Source organism: Phalacrocorax carbo, chromosome Z (assembly GCF_963921805.1).
Source record: "Phalacrocorax carbo chromosome Z, bPhaCar2.1, whole genome shotgun sequence".
Taxonomy (NCBI): Eukaryota; Metazoa; Chordata; class Aves; order Suliformes; family Phalacrocoracidae; genus Phalacrocorax; species Phalacrocorax carbo.
The window spans coordinates 30,076,187-30,092,867 of NC_087548.1; the positions used below are offsets into that span (position 1 = coordinate 30,076,187).

Genomic DNA, 16,681 nt, shown 5'->3' on the forward strand with positions numbered 1-16,681 from the left:
GTGGACTTCAGATGGTAGATAAAATTAGGGGAAAACATACTAGCAAACAAAAACACAGTGGAGCACAATGGACTAAACATACCCCAAGTGTAACTCCAGCCAGCTGGCCAGTATCTGGTTGTCAAAATATGTTTAATGGGGAAAGAAAGAAATAAAATAAAGTAGAAAAATCTGTCCTAGAACACAGCACATTGGTTTTGTTTGGATAAACCAGGATTCCTTCTATAATGCAATTCTTTGAGATAAATTGCTTGTTACTGCAAGTCCCATACCAAGCTATATGATCCTTACCAGTTCTGTGACCCCTTTCATTCCCCCCTTTGCTTCACAGCATTCTATAAATATCCAATGTGCTATATTCTTGTGATCACAGTGAAGAGGGGTTTTAGGAATTTTTGTACCTATATCACCGTGGAAACAAGATATGCATATATATCTATGATTGTGCCTTCTCTAGAGTGAAAGCCTGCATTATCTGTGCAAGCGTATGGCTAATTGTTCTGCATAAGATATGGGTGTCTTATTCCTACCCACTACTTCGGAAATTAATTTCATGTAGTTGCACATAGAAAGCTGTAAAATAGGTTTTATGAAGCCAATAATGCAGATATAATACTTGAGGAATTCCTTTTGGTTTGGATATATTTATTTTTCCAAACATTTTGTTTGAGAGAAAATGAGATTGCTATCTGCTGTTTCCTTATTTTTTTGCAGGAAAGCAAAGGGTTGTTGACTTCCTCTCCCCTCCCTTCCTTCCTTCTTTCTGAAGGTACTGTACTCATCTGAAAAAAAGAGAACGAAATGATTGTTCCTGTTCTCTTTCTTAAGTCATTTGAAACACTGTCCCTGCTAGTTTTCTAAGTTTACTGCAATCTCTGCACGGGGGGAGGGGGAGAAAGGGAGAGAGAGACAGAGATTACCAGCATGAGAGCAGGTAGTGAGATTAGGGCAGGACTCCTTCCAGCTTCAACAACTGGTAAGTTAAGCAAAAATGCTTTTATGGTTAACTCTTTAGAAGTGCAATATATACGCTTTTGTATTATGAAAAGGCATTAATCAGATACACGTTTAACTGATAAAATGATAATAACCATAGGCATGACAAGCAGTATATTTGTGCTATAGATACCTGTAGTCTGGTTTTTAGATACTGGTAATCACAGCATATGGTTTAACCAATGCAGACAAGAAAGTGTTTTCCAGTGAGGCTGATAATATTCATACGATAATCTGCTGTGAATTTTGCATATATGGCTTCTGCTACCAGAATCTTCTTACAGGCTTCACTAACTTTATCCTGAATGTTTCCGCAAGGTTCACTGGGCCTTTACTGAAATAAAGAAAGAAGCTGTGTCATATGCAAATTGATGTATTCCATATATCAAATGCAGCTACTGAAGTCTGCTCCAACTCACCAACCTGTGCTATAGTGGGAGAAGAATTACTAGGGCTTTTTTTTCCAGACAGTATTGTGTTTATGATTACACATTTTTATATCTACTCACCTGTGTATATGATAAGTCTAGGAACAGTGACATTTAAGACATGGTAATACAGTTCCAGGTTCTCATTTGAAAAAAAAAAAAAGAAAAAGTTCATGTTGTGTAGTTGTCATGGTTAGCTGGGATAGCTAAAACAATGACAGTAGTATATAACAACACTGAGGCTAATCACTGGCATTAGTAATAGGATGGACTCAAACATTTATTTGTTATTTGCATTGTTTTAGATACCAATAACATTTTTCATGTTGGGCATAATTGTATCAGAATGATCAGAAGTGGCATGTCAAATGAGTGATAGAATGGAAGAGTATGTTTCAAATACTGGAAGAGAAAAATGCAGAATGCAGACGTTCGGGGAAGAATTAGGACAGGTGTCCATTTCTCTGCAGAAGGAGAGCTTGGTCACCTCCTGATCCATTATTTCTTCAAGCTTCAGCTCTCCGAAGTACAGGGTCCTCTGCAGGATGCCTGGAGCCCGGACAGAGTAGCTCCAAATGGCGGGCAGGCATCGTGGAGGGCTGGCAGGCAGCTTGAGCTGCCTCACTCCTGCCTCTGCTCCCATTGGGGCACCTGGGCGGTGCTTCTGCCCTGGAACAGCCCTTTGCTCCCACCCCTCGCTGAGCCAACTAGTGGAAAGGATTTTCTTCCCCATCTGGTGTCTTTTTGCAAGTTTTTCCATAGGAAGGAGTGATCTACTCCAAATTCAGCCCGATTTCTGGGTAAGTTGGAGATTCCCTTTGCTTTAGGAGCATCAGATGGGTTCTGCCAAAGAAGGTGGAAATAACTTCTTTCTCAAACTCTGTAGCTTAATGTTGCAGCTTGTTCTAGTTTGGTACCAATTAGTAGGTTTATTGGGTTATACTTAACCCACAAAGAACCCTCTGCTAACAGCAAGTGAATCCCAGATGTTGCCATGAAAACTACTTGTCACATCTTTTGCTCGGGATACTTGGGTTTATGCTTTATGTGGCTAACTACCGATTCAAGCTGAATAGATGATTTGGACAGCTAGTTTGACAGTTACATGTCAAAAATCTGGAAAACTACTTTTGCTTCAAGTGAGAAGTAGAGGAGCCTCCCAAACATAAAGATGTATATATAAGCTCTGTATTTGTAGTGGCATTTTGCTCAAACTGCAGTGTTAATCTGGGTTGCAATCACCTGTAAATTTCGATCTGCTTAGTTCAGAAGTTCAGTTTACCATGTAGGTAAGGGCCAGCTGCAGCCTTTAGGTGCATATTTTGTTTCTGAAAGCATTAAACATCAATGTATTCTTGATTTGGACCATGTATATGATAAATTCTTTCTCTGAGAGATTTCTGAAGTACATAAATAAGAATATATGTGTTCTTATTCATAGTAGGTGGCCAAGAGCAGCACATGCTATTTTTAAACCCATTCCCCAATAATCAGCACAAAGAAAGAGCATTTGAAAAGGAATGATTAATAATTTGACAGCAAAAAATAGACCTTGAATTTTGAAGTTCATTCTTAGATTTCACCTGTTGTGTTTAGTTTTCCTTCAGATAATACAGCTTTGCAATCATTTGGAGTTTATTTGTTTTTACATTGTATATTTTATTGCTGAATAACTGTTACATGATTTAGTATAATGGTAATTTGTAACACAACTAATATCTTTCTCGAGGTGTCGGGAAGAGTTGATTTTAGCTGATGTGTTATCCTTGTCCCACATTGCTGAGGTATTTACAAGCAAAGAAGGATATAGCCTGAGGCTGGATTCAGTACAGATCTACTACCAGCTTATGGCACAAATTAAATGTGAAATGAATTTTCAGTTTTTCACCTCAACTTATAAAAAATATTGAAGCAATAAACCCAGAAGGAAAAGAGAGAAGCTCTGTTTATTTTGCTTAAAGTCTTATTGCTTCTCCTGCTAAGAACAATGTTTTCATATGTAGCATACATAAGTAAATGATCAGTCAGTGTATGTATTTTCCCAGAGAATTATTTAAAGCCATTATTTCCATTTGATTTATTCTCAGTTATAACGAAACAAAATAGAGACAGATTTTGCTATTTTTCTGAAAAATAAAAACAAAACTACACCAATGATGGCAATGAAGTTACAGAAACAAGTTCATGAAAATCCCAGGTTAACAGGTCTGATTCAAACAGTTCAGAAACAGATAGAAGTCTTTCTGTAAATGTCAGTTGCCTTTTTATATTTAGGACCAGCTTCTTTAATGGTGAAAACTGTTGAGAATGTGAGGTTTTGATGCAGAATAGTTACCTTCCTAGTAATATTTTGATATCTCTAATATAGATTTTTGGCCAGGAGATTATTAGAATCTTTGCATTTTAAAGAGTTTTTAATTGCTTTTGCTTTCTTTCAAATAAGCACATCAATAAGAGCTTTGCCTTAGGACTATTTGGGTGTAGAGCAGATATTTGTGGACTAAGAGGCTTAATACACGTCTCACATATGACCATATTGGTATGTCTTTTAGGTGCCATTTCTAGTAGCACCATATATATATGCAGGATTTAAAATGGGAGAAGCACAGCGGGATGAATCATGGTAGTAACCCAAGGCAAGCTTCATATACAGAGGCAGAAGAGTATGGACTACCCCAGATAGCACTTACATTGTTTCCAATCTTTGATAATGCAAAGCCTTGATGATGCAGAAAGACATCTATCTGAATGGACCACTCCACTCAGCCAGACATGTCAGCAGAATACCACCCTGAGAAACAAAACTGGTAAAGGCTGCATGAGGTAGCAGGGTTTTTCTGTGGCCATGGTTTAAGGACACAAGTCAGGCAAAAAGGTGCGAAAGGAAAAGTGGATTTGTATTAGTTGCTAAGAAATGATTCATAGCTTCTGAGCACTAATGCATGTTCCCCAGTAGTAACTGATCCAATGAAACAAACTGCTCCTTCAAACACACCTTGTAAGTGCTGTGTAGACTGCTACAGATAGATAGGTGTAAAATTATTCGTTTGATGGACTAATTTTGTACCCCAACCAATTCTTAAAAATAGACAACCTGTTAAAACCAAATGAGCATTTTCTTCCTAAATGCAGAAGTTTTCCTCATTCTAGTTTACCCTCCCAGAAGACCACTGGCAAGGGAAAATGTCAGCTTGGAGAAGAAAGGATTATAGAGAGACAAATAACATGAAGCCTTTTAAAAGAAAGAAGCAGGTCTGGAAAAAAGATGACTTGGGATTATCCTCTTTCTGCTGAAATGCTGATGTTCTGTAACTGAGACTGCAGCTCTCCATTGCTGTTAAAATTCAGTGGAATTTTATGGATGATATTCAGATTTTCATCCAAAGAAGAGGCCTAAGTGAATACTTACTTGTTATTTAAAACACATATTGAACCGTATGCTGGCTGTCTGATTTTTCTTTACACCTATCTGGCAGGACTAGTCATTCTTGCCTAGCTTCTAAAATACTAATGATTTAATGAAAAAATGTATTTAAAATGTGTTTATATATGTATTTATAATATATATATATATAATGTGTATTTATATAAAAAATGTATTTAACTTTGCGTTAGTTCCTTCCAAACAGTACCTTTGTGACTTGCTTTCGTAAAGCAAATGCTTTTATACTAATGTTACCCTGATCTTGATAAGCAAAACACAGCACTTTCCTTCTAAACCAACAATGTTTAATGAATTGTGAAGTCACTAGAAGTAATTAAGCTAAGTAATCATATATTAAAAGAAAATGTTTTCATGCTCTGAAGGTTATGGGAAGAAATTATGTGAATATTTGCCTTTTTTTTTTTTTACTTTCACTCTTTATTTCCTGCTTTGTATGTTAGGAAGACATACTATTAATTATTTGAATAATGAGAAAAATATTATTCTTACTTTCTCTCCCTTCCCTCTTCTACTATGAAAGCTAAAACACTGACACATTTTCCTTCTAGTTTATGGGTGTGCATGAATTCATGTCATTTAAAAGAAAAAACTTAGGATAAAAAGTCTGTTTCCTGAAAGCCTATATTCCTCTTGCCAATATTCATAAAAAGTAAACCCGGAAACATCCAACTTTCCACTGAAAGGTACAAATGGTCATTGAACCTGAAGGTTCTTCTAATTACAAAAAAGCTGCAAGGTAAACTGAGTCTCATACACTGATAACATAGTTTTTTTGCTAAGGGATTAGAGAAAGGTACCACTGAAATTGCAAACAAGGCTATGAGAAGGGCCATACATCTTTAGTTGTTATTCTTTGATGACGCTGTACTACGAGGAATGCTAATGCACAGCATTACCCATGCAGTCCTCTGTCTGGAGGCATGGTAAAGAATAGAAACCACCTAATTTCTCCGTATGGAAAGAATTTTGCAGGGTGGTGTTACCAGGGTGGAGGAGCAGGTGTGGCGGCTCTGGGATGAGAGCACATGGCTTTGCCCCTTCTTGGGGAGCTGCTTTTTCTGACAGCAGGCCCTCTGATAAGCCAAGTGTGTTGGTTGGGAGGGACAAGATGACTTCCAGTCTTACTCTTCACTGGTTTGTTATTATTCCTGACTGTGCAAAAGCTACCTATGCTTTAGTTTTCTCTGGTTAGGTTAGGTTGCGATGTAACTGTTAGACTCTTTTTGCAATGATGAAAGACCTCTTTTTTCATGGAGGACTCTATGCTGTATCTGCTAATAAAAACTTTGTAAATTGGAAAAAGTATGTGCTCTTACCAACACCCAATACAGCAGATTTAAACCAAACTTAAATATACTTACTCTAAAGACATCAAGGGAAAACACCATGGGACATAGTTACTATTTCAGGTTTAGTCCTTTCTCTGAGGTGCTTTCTAAAGCAAGTAGTGTTTAATTTGGGGTTTCAGCTCCACGTAAAAATTATTTGAAAGCGTTATTTGAAAAGGAGGTGTCTTTCATACAATACTTCCAGGTAGCATGGTATTTTTATACCTGTCTACTTTTTCTTAAAAGTAGTTAGAATACATGCATCATGGAAACAACATAAGGAGGTGAAAAGGAAAGGGATGGCCTGTATTTAGAGCATCTGTCAGCTTCTAAGGCACAGCAGAACTTGCTTGAACCACCTGGTAGGCACCAGCCCACACTGGGTTGGTTCCCTCGTGCAGGTTTCTGAAGCTAGGAAGACTGTGCTGTATTTGTCCAAAACTATTGTCCTGTGATAGAAATTCCAGAAAACTGTAGAGGACATCCTGGAAGAGCAAGTTGCCAACACTGTGCTTGTAGGTTTACCAGAAACTAAACTCATCCATTTATAAAGATGCAGAAAAATATTTTTTTTTTCTGTGGCACCACAGCAAGGAATCACAGCAGCACAAACAGTTTTTCTGCATAATGCTGCACTCACAATATGAAGTCACCAAGGTTTCTGGAATACTTTTATCTGTCTGTAGGTAACATTTTGTCAGGGTGCTATGGAAGCAGTCATGTGCATCAGAAAAATGGTGCTGACTGACTCCTTCTCTGTATCTCCCCTTCCCTCTGCCACAAAAATCAAAATACTAATTAAAGACTTTTGATCCCAAATACATTAATTTCTTTTTTCACGTCCCACAAAAAGGAACACCACTCCCTCCCCCAGGTTTAAGCCACAGGTAAGGAAATGCATTTGAACAGATGTCACTGGTTCTGTAGGCAAATAATCAGGACTTGGGATCCCTTCTAATGCCTGCAGTGAGGACTTTCAGTAGCTTTTTCACTACTAGACACAGAAGAAATGCATGAAGAGGCATCCACTGGAAGGCACTGAATGTGGTTAGGACAATATGTCAGAAGATAATTCACACAACTATTTATCCTTTGGGTAATGACCCCCTGCCCATACCACAGCCTTGCCTGCTCTTCTTCCTCTCAAAACGCAGCAATAATTGGTATAAAACCTTCCAGGTTTTTGTACGTGGCAGTTAGCATTTTTCCAGGGAAAAATCCTTGAATAGAATGATTGGAGGATGGGGGTTTGGTATTGAGAGCAAGTGTTGTATTAATATATGAGGTGTTTTTTTACAAAACTTCATTTTATATTGCTGGTTGGTCATTCTTAGTCATGGGGTAGAGTCACAGTGGTTTGATGTGTTTTTTTGTTTCCTTTTTATTGTGATGAAAATCTGAACTGAGTTAGTATCCAGAACAAGCCTTTGGCATCATTAACGGTGAAGGATTAGTATTAAAGTAGTTTGGGAAATGTTCAGAATTTCAGATTTCAAACTATGTTGAGTTTCTTAGTCTGTCTCTCTCTTTCTCCTTTGGCAAAGAGTAATTTGTTATTTGTTTGTAGCTCTAGTCTCTGTTCCAGTACCTGCTGGTGACATTTGGCTAAGTCTGAGCTGCCATTCCCACGCTGTGGGAATTGAATTCAGTTCATTGAATTCAGTACAACTGGCTTTTAAAATCTGTTTCACTTTAAAATAATCAACCTTAAGAATTTTTCCTTTAGTTGATTTACATAGAGATTTGTTTTCTAATTGATCAAAATCACAGAAGCAATATAAAATTTGTTTTACATTTCAGATTTTCTTTAGCTGTGGCAACAAACTAATGCTTATTTTTACAACTTTCTAGAAGTTAAAAAAATAATTGAGAGCAATAAGCAGGATGCATTTTGGGGATCAGAGATGGAAAGCATTTGCTTTTTGCTTTTCAGTCAAGGAGAATATTCAAGTTTGGCATCACCAAAGGGCAAAGCCAGAGAAGAAGTTATCTTAAATTACTTCCTTGCAGGTACTTCATGTGATCAGTCAAAAATACCATTTTATGCTAGAACTGAAGAATTAAGCATATTTCTCTTTAAACAAAATAAACTGATTTTTAAAAATGAACCCTCATTTGAATGCAATTTTTAGATGCATGTGAGGGTGATAATTTTCCTAAACAATAAATACACATTCAGCACATTTTCAAAGCTTTAACACAGATTTTATGCTCTGGTGGTCTGGAAAGCACAGATATCTAATCACAATAGAGATATATCAAAAGTAGTTTTCTCCGGTGCCCAGGTAATTTGTCTTAAGAACCATTTTTAACTCTGTTTCATTGTTTATGATTCTTAATTTTTTATATTTGGGTATCAACGGAATAAACACAATGGTGTCTTACGAATGGTACTGACATCTCTAGTTGCTTTTGCTGTGTTTCCTATTGAACCTATGTTCAGAGGGAAGTCACTACTGAGCCAGCTTAATTGTGAGTAACAGAGGTTAATAGGGATCAATCAGTCTTTTCAGCCAAGCACCTTTTCCAGCAAGAAGTCTGTTGAACTCCAACTGAAACAAAATTTATTCATCTTTCCTAAATGAATAGGAAAGTATCATCTGGTAATTACTTTTAATGAACTGGACACCAAGAGAAGTGGTCAGTAGCAGATATATTTTTCCTAATCCTTTCAGTTTCTGGATGAAATCCTCTTCTTTCAGTTATTGTAGGAGATAGGATGTCTTACTGGAACACGCAGTACCTACCAGTATAGCAACCTTCACTTTTACTATGAGTTTTGAGCTGTGTGAAACATAGAACTGAATGCAAAATAAATACAAAAACAATGGTACGGCTGAAGACTAATAATATTCCCCCATGTTTAAGTAACACTAGACTTTCATCAAAAAACTAATTTGTCTTGGAGACTTTATATGAAAGCTCTCCCTTACAATCCTTGCCCCTTCTTCAAGCATACATGCACATTTTACCTGATACTTTCTTTTCTGAGGTACCTGTTGCTTTACATATGCAATACCCACAAGGTGCAATTAACTGCTAATGGTATAGGAGGGTGCCAAACGGCTGGCTTGCAAAATCAAGGTTGAAGGTGGCCCTTAGCTACCCTTTAAGATAACAAAGAGTTGGGAGGAGACCAGACCATCTCTCTGGCCTCCATAGTGGTGATAACGGCACTGGGACTACAGTAGGAAGGAAAGCTCAATCTATTTCCTTTTTAAAGGTCATGAATGCCAGTGAAAAGTTTACTTTCAAAACAACAGCCCAAGAAGGACAGCATGAGGGTTATGGAAGGGCATGCTTTTTTCATCATTCTAATTTTGGGTGTTCTGTATACCTCCAATATTTGTTTTAAAATAATACTACTGTACAGCTCGAAACCCATCTGTTTCCACTTCATTCTATAGTGTTTCATGATTGTGCTTTGTAGAAGGAAAGTTTTTGTCCAAAGTACTCTTTCAAAGACTCCACGCTCTATTCAATATTAATATTTTACTACCAGATCCTTCCTTATATTTATATTATTTATCTGTTCTTCTGTTCACCCTGTCTCTTATAATATCTGCATGGTGAGAAAAAAAATTCTAAAACTGCATTAGTGTTATTTTATAATTTTCCAGAGGAAAAACTATTTAATACATAGGATTCCTATGTTGCCAAAAATGTACGATTTTAATTTGCAGTGGCAGATATGGAAGTAGACAGGAAACAGGGATGGAGTGATAGGACTTCTATAAACAGTGATTAAAGTGACTCCAAGTACTTTATAAAGGCAGTGGCAGATCCATGGTTCCAGCCTTTGACATGAGAGCTCCTTATCCACTTAAGAAAAGGAAGAAACTTGTGTTATTGGCATCACTTCATACTAAGCCAAATCCCAAATTTTATTCTCAGCTACACCCCAGATTTTCCCTAATGATTTCAGTGCAATATGGATGATGCCAGGGAGAGAACTAGGACAGTTACTGCCATTGTTTAACTGAGTAATTAAATGACCTGGCCAACTCAGTATTAATTCCAATAACTAATGAGGGCAGGATCAAATTGCATTTCCACCCGGTCTGATGGCATCAGTTAACTTTGCACATCTGAAGCTCTGCTACTGTATGTGCTCCCAATGTCACCATCATGGCCAATCTGGTCTTGTCAGCACTGAACTCTGGGCAGGGTCTGGAAACTCAGTATACCTATGCCCAAATGCTCTTGGGGACCCATTCCCGTAAGAACATTTATATGAAAGAGATTATACACCAATGACATCGAAGTCGGTGCAAGATATAACAGCCACAAGGTGGGAGACTTTGATTCATTTCCCTCCTCCCCCCTGAGGACTTTGGATCCACATGTCTAGCTTCTTAAGCGAGCGCCCTAAGTAGACCCTGTGGGGATAACCGTGCTCTCCTTTAGTTGGAGCTGGGCGATTACACAGATAAAATACAAGTGCCAAAGGGCAGGGAGCAGAGAGAAGTCAGACAGGGTAGTCAGGGGCTGCAGACTCCATCCCTCTAGAGGTAGGTCTGGGCTCCCCTCCAGGTGTCACTTTTCCAGGTTTATTGTAAGTTAAAGCCACTTCACCTTCCTGAGTGATTGCATTTATGGCTTGGCTGTGGTGTCAGGCTCCTTTCCATTCATTCTGCCTCATAACCCCTCCTCTGCAGTGGCAGAGCTCCAGAAGAAGGGCCTGAGGGTCCAGTATAGATAAATGCAATTTGTTAAGGTATATTCTCAGCCTAAACTCAGACCTGGGCTCATTTCCTGGACAACAGCTTTCAGCACTCAGCCTTGTGTTCTTGTTTTCTTTTCAAAATCGGTAAACTAGTCTGGAGTACCTAACAACTTCTTCTTGACATGAACACGGGAGTGCCTTCAAAAGCAGCCCAGTGCCACACACTGGTTAGCCTGCTTCAGGCAATAGTTCACCTCCATGTATCCTCCAAACTTCTATTTAGAATATGAATGTATTTCACTTTCCTGTTTTTTTTTTTCTTTGGGGGTGGGGGTGGGGAAGAAAAAGAGAGGCATTGTACATTTTAAAAAACCTAACCAATAAAGACTATACAGTTAAGGGGTTATCAGCAAAAATGATCCAGCTTTAGAGCAGCAAAATAATAATTTCTAAAGATGAGAGAAATTTAAGCAGGACAGGATCAGCTGTTCAGGGAGTTAGTGGGGAGATGGAAAGTGGGGCATAAGTGAAACAACCTACAGTACACGTGGGTTTCAGGGGATTTTAAGGAGAAGAAATACAAGTGTTTCAGGGAGCGGTAGACTGAGAATAGTGTAGGTGAGCATCTCTCCTCCTGCACAGTGCAGGTCTCTCTGCTCTGGCTCCTCTCTAAATCTCTGGAAGTACAAGGTCCTCCATCAAAGTACTCAGAGGCACCTCACTTCCCCAGGACACAGTACCTATCTCTGTATGCCCCTCAGCTCACAAGAAACAGTTTTCTTTGGATTTTTACATTAAATAACTTTTCTCCACATCCATCTTTCACAAAATAAGAAAAAAATCAGAATGCAACATCTTTGGATCAGGAAAGCTTGGAGCCACAGACAGCTGGAGGCCTGAAGACAATGGTGGAAAGTTGCCATGATACTCTCTCCTGTTTCTTACATTCTTCACAAGACCAGTAACTTGGGTTAGCTGCACTACTAGCCTCAGCTGAGATGGCTGGTTTTACTTCCTTCTGTACCTCACCAGCAGCTCTGTTTCAGGCTACACTTAGCAGGTTTCTGTAAAGGGAAAGAGAAAAGCAAGAGGTTGGGCCAGAGCCCACCCTGCTGTGGGCATAGATGGGGCAAGGCTGTGTTGTGGACCCAGAGGTAGACATCTGTCAGCAAACAGCTGTTCCCCCTCCCCTTTCTCCACACCCCAATGTAGCCTTGAATTCCCTGTTGGTACCAGAGAATCAGGCAGGTGGAGATGCTCGGCTGAGGATATAATCTTTGTCCCCTTACACAGTCTTACACCAGATAATTTGCTGTGCTTTGCAGGCTCCCATGTGTAGCTGTGGCTTGGGGTGACTTTGCGTAAAAAGCTAACACTCCAGAGCCTGTGGATTTAACATCCACTTTGTTATCCAGGTTATCTATATGTTGCTGACCATTTTAGCAGATAGAATAGAGAAGCAGAGAGGGAGTGAACCACAGAGGGAACAGAGAAGTGAAGAGGGAAGGAAACATAAGAGAAGAACTAAGAAAATTCACAAAGAGGAAGAAAAAAGAAAAAAAAGGAGAAAGGAGGATAACAAAAAGAGAAATAAAGAGCCAAAACAGCAGCAAGCCTGAACCGTACTCAAAGGACACTTTGTATGTACATTGAAATGACTAGAGATGGCCTGTGGGCTGAAGTACTGCTAGGGGCATTACCAGCAAGGCCCTATTGCAGATGTTCAGTGGTTAACCCAGCCATGCTGCTCTGTGACCTCCACCCACTGTCTTGATAGGCAACAGAAAAGTAGTGAGAGTGACAGCAAAGGTTTTGCTAAACTAAGGACAGAGCACACATGGAAGTAATGAGAGAGATAGCAAAGCATTTTGCTAAACTGAGAAGGCAGCACTCATACTGGAGAGAAGAAAAATATCTACAGCTACCTCACTACCGCACCAGGCTAATTTTTTAAAAAATCTAATCAATGCTATCATTGAAAAGCAAATTATGCCACAAACAAGTCTATAAGAACATCTGATGCCACAAACAGTGCCCCAGCTTTGGCAGGGTGGGTGGTGGCACTGATCCAGACTTTCAGTGGAGGAAATCTCAGAATCTGGTTTAACACTTTCAATAATTATCCAAAAAAAAATTATCTGTAAGTTATGGAAAAGTGAATGTGCATTCATTTTGATAATATTTTAAGCATTTTCTCTCTTACAAGAAATACCAAAATAACTATACTCTTGTAAAAATACTCATAGTGTCTTGCTCCCTGAAAATTGAGTACAAAACCAAGTTACATGTCTATTCAAGATGATTCCAAAAGTCACTCCATAGGCAGTGCAGGCAAATGGGTATGTTCCCTAAACTTCTGTATTCCCCAGCTAAAATAAAACAAAAATTATGTAAGTTAAAATGTTAAAATTTGAGAATAACAAAGACAATGAAGGGAGGATATTTCTGTTGCACAGCTTTCTGACAGAAGACCCATTTCTTTGTATTGGTGTCATCTCCCAGACAATATTAATGCAGCTACAGTGCATAGGAAGCCCTTAGAGACGGAGGAGTATCTACAACGATCAAACCTCATATATGAAACAAAGAAGACATGCCAAAACAGTCAATGAAGAAAAAAAAAATTATTTAAAGTATATCTTTGAAAGTCCATTGCTTGTTGCATCTGTTTACTGTGTCATGTTAAGCTGTTTAAACATGTCAGATTTTTTAATCAATTAAGTTTCTTAGGTGTGTGATTATGTGATTTCCATTAAGTTTGTCTGCAAAGGTTACATCTGTTAACATATTTTCTCAGGATGTAAGCTGTTTTTTTCCATACCATTACAATACATTTGTCAAAAATATCAAATTTTGGTCATGGCATGGATAGGTTCATATTTCATTGGACAACAGAACCCATAACAAATAACAAGGAACTCTGTGAAGCATTTGTTTCAAAGTTTCCATAAGCCTTAGTGAGCTCCAATTATGCCCTAGGAAGAGTTACCAAGGTTATCAGTTTTCCTTTACCAAGCATTTGATGAGAAAAACCCCACATTTGTTAATGGAAAGAAGAAGTTTTATCCTGAAGCCTGATACCAGCAGATGAAGGTAATTTCCCAGGGAGAAGTGAAAAGACACTGAGCTCCTCAGTACTATCACACTAATGTAGGAAGAAAAAACCTGATCTGGTCCACTTCTTGTTTTCAGCCATTCCAGATCATTTTCATGAACAATTTTTTACTTGTTTCCAATTCCAATTCTATTAATCATGGTAATCCAAAAGGGGAAGAGAAATATTTATGGCAATATCTTTATCTTGATAATGTTCTCCGTTTAAGCAGACATATCTGTCTCATAAAAGGCATGGGACAAGAAGCCGTATCCCGGAAAACAATTAAGCTGATTGTTAAATCATGGACTTCATTTGGCACTGGGTCTATATGTATGTGTGAGAGAGAAAACAAGTGTTTGTAGAAGTGGTATTGGAAAAGATTTGACTAAGCCCCACAATGGCTATTATTCCCAGCTCAGGAGTGTTTTTTTAAGGCTTCCCCAAGAATTTTGTCTCACTAATCATTATGTACACTCATTGATTTTGGATACTTTCCCTAAATCCATGTTTATTTTCGCAAGGTAGTCCAAATTTATGTCTTCTCCCAGCTCCACACTGTGGCAGAAAAAGTGCTCTCTTCATTTAAAATGTAAATCACCTTTTAGCTTATCATCAAATAATGTAGCATAAGGCCTTCAAGGCTGATTTAGGTCTATTAACATACACTCAGTTTATATATAGCATGTACTCAGTTTATACAGTCAGCTTGAGTATATTAACATACACTCAGTATATGTAAATGGAGTCATTTTTTCAAATTTTTGTCCTTGAAATGTGGATATTTATGCATGGAGAACATGGACGGAAAACACACCTTGCATGGACTTCTCTAAGAGAGTAGGGTTGACACTGATTTCAGAGAAGTTTTGGTATAGGTTCGAACATGGTCTTTTACCACCTTTGTTTCTCTAATGACTACTCACTCCGGCCTACAGTAAATAAAATACCTTAATTTGAAAAACAACTATACAAATAATCCATTATTGAATAACAATAACAGTTTGCCCCAGTATCTAATGAACCTAATATTGACAAAACTCTAAATCTTTTTAGCATATTTAGAACTTCAGCATCATTCACAAAGGGGCTTTTAATAGAAAAAAGGGGCTTCAGTTCATGCTGTCACTGAAGTAAACTAGCAGAGAAAATCTTAAGAAAGGATCAGACGTGTACTAACTGAAAATACTTGGTTACCAGTTGGATAAATTCATGTTCATACAAGTAATCTTGGCATTTTCAAAGTCTGACAAATAACTCAAAACAGTGTAGCCTTGGTAGGGAACACTGCTTTCCTGCTGAAATGAGATTAATTCATCAGAGTAAAGACCCTTTGGTCAGATCCTGAGACTGATAAGAGTTTTGCATAAATAGCAAATGAGTGAACAGTAAGTAAAGAATTTGGTGCTTAGTTCAACAGCTGTGTGACTGAATACATTTAAAACCAAAACCTTCTTGGAAGTGTGAACTAAGTGAAGGATATCCCACTAAACCTATTAAGATAACCATAACCACCTCTATAATAACAGTTTACAGAAGTCAATAAGTGAAAAAAACCCAACTATTTGTTCAATAAGGATGAAGCTCTTCAGTTGCTCAGCTTTAGCTCAAGAGCTGTAATAGTGTGTAATTTGTCACTGATCGTCACCACATCCAACACATAACCAGCTGTTAGATTTCATTCTTATAGATGCCAATATTTCAGGTGCCAAGAGGAGAGCAGAAATGCATTCTTGTAGGGCACGGTTTCTACAGTCATGCATGTTCAATTACCGTGGAATTTCTCTTCCAGTTAAGAGAAGCTGTTCAGCCTATTCAGCCTCCTTTAGACTTCCTCCACTTTCCTCTGTGTCATTTTCTTCTGAAATAGCAAACACAAGTGCAAACCTTCTTTTAGAAAGTAGCCTGTTTCCCTTTATCAGAAGGTACATATCACTTTCACTCATCTTGGTGTCATTTTTGATTTTACCATTGTGTTGCCCAGGCGCAAAATCAGAGCAGTAGTAGTCAGTGTTTAAGCTTGAGAAACTTCATGACCTCACATTTTTATGGGTGGGCTTATTATTAGTCTGTAGACAGAAGGTACTTTCGTACAGAAATCAGAATCTTGGTTCTACTGAATTCTAAAGAAAATGTGCTATTGACTTCAGTGCAGAATATTAAATGGAGACCCTAGCAATGCATACGTTTGTAGAGTGAATAGCATTATTTACATAATTTTTAAATTCTTTGTGGAATTATGATGAGTGGAAATGAGAAAGTAAAAGGTCATTCATATTCTGTATTAAACTCCCTCTTTCATGGAAGTTAACTCAATAACATCATTAGCTGCTGCATGGACATTCTATTTTGGAAATACCTCAACAACTATCTAAACTCATTGTAGCTCCTCTCCTCTCCTCTCCTCTCCTCTCCTCTCCTCTCCTCTCCTCTCCTCTCCTCTCCTCTCCTCTCCTCTCCTCTCCTCTCCTCTCCTCTCCTCTCCTCTCCTCTCCTCTCCTCTCCTCTCCTCTCCTCTCCTCTCCTCTCCTCTCCTCTCCTCTCCTCTCCTCTCCTCTCCTCTTTTGAGAGTTTAGATAGAGAGCTTATTTTTCAAAAGAGTATATTTCCAAATATACTTATTTACATAAAGGAAGAAGCTGTGAGGATGCTTGTCTGATTTAAAGAAATTACCTTTTTAATAAGCTCTGGAGTGGGAGGCTTAGGGGTTTTTTTTATATTTAA

General features: G+C 38.2%; 1 protein-coding gene across 2 annotated transcripts in view; it reads left to right on the forward strand.

Annotated features, from left to right (window-relative positions):
* The first annotated feature begins 809 nt into the window (after positions 1–809).
* The window catches only part of ZNF366 (zinc finger protein 366), a 37,786-nt gene continuing 21,914 nt past the window's right edge, over positions 810–16,681 (forward strand). The window contains exon 1 of one of the 2 annotated variants that reach the window (XM_064438353.1): positions 810–976. The gene's annotated coding sequence lies outside the window, so the exon portion shown is untranslated. Of the gene's footprint in view, positions 977–2,167; positions 2,225–16,681 lie in introns of those variants that run through there. The other variant, XM_064438354.1, reaches the window with a different exon arrangement.